The sequence below is a fragment of the Rhincodon typus genome, chromosome 47, assembly GCF_021869965.1.
Source record: "Rhincodon typus isolate 14 chromosome 47, sRhiTyp1.1, whole genome shotgun sequence".
Lineage (NCBI taxonomy): Eukaryota > Metazoa > Chordata > Chondrichthyes > Orectolobiformes > Rhincodontidae > Rhincodon > Rhincodon typus.
Window position 1 is genome coordinate 8,736,648 of NC_063378.1, and position 4,213 is coordinate 8,740,860.

Sequence of the window (4,213 nt, forward strand, 5' to 3'; positions counted from 1 at the left end):
CCCAATGGATCAAACCCCTTTTCCATTCATTCCCATACACAATCCCAATGGATCAAACCACTTTCCCAGTCATTCCCATATTCAATCCCAATGGATGAAACCCGTTCCCGTTCTAACATGGCCAACCCACACTAACCTGTGCACCTTTGGACTGCGAAGGAAACTGGAGCACCCGGAGGAAACCCACGCAGACACGGGGAGAATGTGCAAACTCCACACAAACAGAGGCCCGAGGGTGGGATCGAACTGGAGTCCCTGGCCCTGTGGAGCAGCATTGCTAACCACTGAGCCACCGTGCCACCCCAGCGTTTTCCCTGCCATTATTAGACTGCTGAATGCACTCTTCAACTACAAATAAGTTGATCTAGTTCATGTTGATCTTGCTTTGTCTACTTCCTGTGCACTGTGACCTTGTATACCTCGCTCTGCCTGAGCACCCTGTGATCTGTATGTCCTTGTTTGCTATGATCAGAAATCACGTGACTCCAGGTTATAGTCCCACAGGTTTATTTGAAAACACAAGCTTTCGGAGCCTTGCTCCTTCTTCAGGTGGAGTACTCCACTTCTCCTGACGAAGGGGCAGTGCTCTGAAAGCTTGTGATTTCAAATAAACCTGTGGGACTATAACCTGGTGTGGTGTGATTTCTGACCTTGTCCACCCCAGTCCGACCCCAGCATCTCCAGCTCATGGCTTGTTTGCTATGACCTGCCAAACAAAGCTTTTCACTGTACTCAGGTACACATGACTACAATAAAACAGACCAAAAAGGCACACAAAGCAGACTACTTCAGCTATAAAGCAATTTGTGACACAAACCATGAAAAGATACACACAAATGCAAGACTTTATATGTATCTTCACTGTTGATATCTTTTTTTAAATTCAGTCAGGGGCTGAGGGTGTTGTTGACCGGGCAGCATTTATTGCCCATCCCTAATTGCCCAGAGGGCAGTTAAGAGTCAACCACATTGCTCGGGGTCTGGAGTCACATGTAGGCCAGTCCAGGTAAGGATCCTTCCCTAGAGGACATTAGTGACCCAGATGGGTTTTTCCAACAGTTCACAATGGTCCTCATTAGATTGTTAATTCCAGATATTTATTGAATTCAGATTCCACCATCTGCAGGATTCAAACCCGGGTCCCCAGAACATTATCTGGGTCTCTGGATTAACAGCCCAGCGATAATACCACTAGGTCATTGCCTCCCCATAAACAACCATGCTGTGTCGTCTAAGGATAAGGGTTGGTTAGCTTAGTTGGTTCTGAGGAAGCGTCACCGGAACCAAAACGTTGACTCTGTTTATTCCTTCACAGATGCTGCCAGACCTGCTGAGCTTTTCCAGCAACTTTGTTTTTGTTCCTGATTTACAGCATCTGCAGTTCTTTTGGTTTTTAGTTGGTTGGAAGGCCCGTTTTCAATTAGAGTGATACCAACAGCACGGGTTCAATTCCTGCAGTAGCTGAGGTCACCAGGAATGAATCTCCTTCCTCACCCTCATCCCTCGCCTGAGGCATGGTGACCCTCAGATTGAACAACGTCAGCTTTCTGCTCCTCTGATGCTGCCTGGCCCTGCTGTGTTCCTCCAGCTCCACACACTGTGCTATCTCTGACTCCAGCATCGGCAGTTCTTACCATCTCTGGGGACTACCGGAGACCTCTCTTAAGGATCTTCCACAAGCTAGTAATGGTCTTCTCTTGTCCAATGACATTCCACAACGTCTGCACAAAAAGGAAACAAAAGCAGGAAGATGCTGGAAAAGCTCAGCAGGTCTGGCAGCATCTGTGAAGAGAAAATTTAGAGTTAACGTTTCGGGTCCGGTGACCCTTCCTCAGAACTCTTGTTCCTGATTTACAGCATCTGCAGTTCTTTTGGGATTTTTCTTTGACTGTGCAAACAGCACCAATTCTCGAGCCGAGGGTCTACGCGAGTAACCTCAGCAGGAAAAGCTCAGCCACTGAAAGATTAATTAGGCTCGGTCAATAAACTGAGTCAACACTTCCCTCAGCCCAACGGACTCATTTGCTTGAGAACTTAATTGGAGACAGGGAACAGGAAACATCAGGCAATGATGTTGAAATCCCAGTGAGCAGATTAACGCTCTGACGTTTGTCATTGTATTTTTCACCAGGGGATCCAAGGTGAAGGAGCTCAGAGCCATATGCTGCAGATCACACGGGAATGCTTGCAAAGCAAGGAACTGGGCGAGATACGCTTAATGGTGTTGATGGGGAATGCCGGGAATGGACTATAAATGGGAGAGACCCAGCAGGGGGATGGGGGACAGGGTCCATATGGGATCTTCCCATCTTATGCGAGTTCGGTGCGACAGCCTGGGCCACCTGCTCTACAGTCTTGGGAGTGGATGGGAAATTGTTTGATCCGTTGGGATTGTGTGTCGAGTTGGAGAGAATTGGAAGTAGTTCGATCCATTGGGATTATGTCCAATGGGAGTGAACGGGAAGTAATTTGATCCATTGGAATTGTGTATGGGAGTGAATGGGAAAGGGATTGATCCATTGGGATTGTGTCCAACGGGAGTGAATGGGAAGGGGTTCGATCCATTGGGATTGTGTATGGGTGTAAATGGGAAAGGGATTGATCTATTGGGATTGTGTCCAACGGGAGTGAATGGGAAGGGGTTCGATTCATTGGGATTGTGTATGGGAGTGAATGGGAAAGGGTTTGATCCATTGGGATTGTGTCCAACGGGAGTGAATGGGAAGGGGTTTGTTCCATTGGGATTGTCTGTGGGAGTGAATGGGAAAGGAATGGATTGATTGGGAATATGTAGAGTTGGAGACAATGGGAAAGGCTTTGATCCATTGAGATTGTGTAGAGTGGGAGAGAATTGGAAAGCATTTAATCCATTGGGATTGTGTATGGGAGTGAATTGAAAAGGGTTTAATCCATTGGGATTGTGTATGGGAGTGAATGGGAATGGGATTAATCCACTGGATTGTGCAGGGTAGGAGTGAACGAGAATGCATTTGATCCTTTGGGATTGTATACTGCCGTAGAGAATGGGATTGAAGCCTGATCCATTAGGATTGTGTTTCATAGGAAAGGGTTTGGCCCATTGGGATCATAGAATAAGGAAGTTAATTATTTTACACCACTTGGAAAATAAAATTAACATCACCAAATTGATTTGCCTGATGACTCTTTCATATTGCACTTCCTCAGTGAGGTGGAGGTTCCTGTCTGAAAAAAATCTCTCTTTGTGAGTCTCCTCATGTTTATTTCTGAATCACTAACTTTAAAGGTGAGGAATGTAGAACCATCAGTGCAAGAGACAGACAGACATTATAAACTGGGTGTATTGTGTACTGGGTAATTACATTTGCTGTCGGGTGGGAATGAAGTGGAAGGAAATTATACTCACGTTGTCAATTTTTAGCCACACAATAACAAATTGTGGCATATCTTCATTTTTCAAAACTATTTCTGTCCAGCTATTCCAGAAATGTAAATGAGCAATAAATGGCTCCAGTCCATGCTTCATCATGTGTTTGTTTCAACTCAGAGAGTATCAACTCGATATTCAGCCCTTACCATGCATTGCACTCTCCCAGAGCCAGACTCACAGACACCTGTGTGTTATAGAGTGTGTGTGTGTGGGTGAGAGTGTGTGTGTGTGGGTGAGAGTGTGTGTGTGTGTGTGTGTGTGTGGGTGAGTGTGTGTGTATGTGTGTGTGTGGGTGATAGTGTGTTTGTGTGTGTGTGTGTGTGTGGGTGAGAGTGTGTGTGTGTGGGTGACAGTGTGTGTGTGTGGGTGAGAGTGGGTGTGTGTGGGTGAGAGTGGGTGTGTGGGTATGTGGGTGCGTGTGTGTGAGAGAGTGAGGGTGCGTGTGTGTGCGTGTGTGCGTGTGTGCGTGAGTGAGAGAGTGAGAGAGTGAGAGAGTGTGTGTGACTGTGTGTGAGTGAGAGTCTGTATGTGCGTGTGTGAGAGTGTGTATGTTTGTGTGTGTGTGTGTCAGAGTGTGTGTGTCAGAGTCTGTGTGTGTGTGTGTGTGTGTGTGTGAGAGTGTGCATGTGTCTGTGTGTGAGAGAGAGAGAAGTGTGTGTGTATGTGTGCGTGTGTGTGTGTCTGTTTGTGTGAGAGAGAGAAAGAGAGAGAAAGGTGTATGTCTGTGTGTGAGAGAGAGAAAGGGAGAGAGAAGTGCGTGTGTGTGAGAGTGTGTGTGTGTCTGTGTGTGAGAGAGGGAAAGAG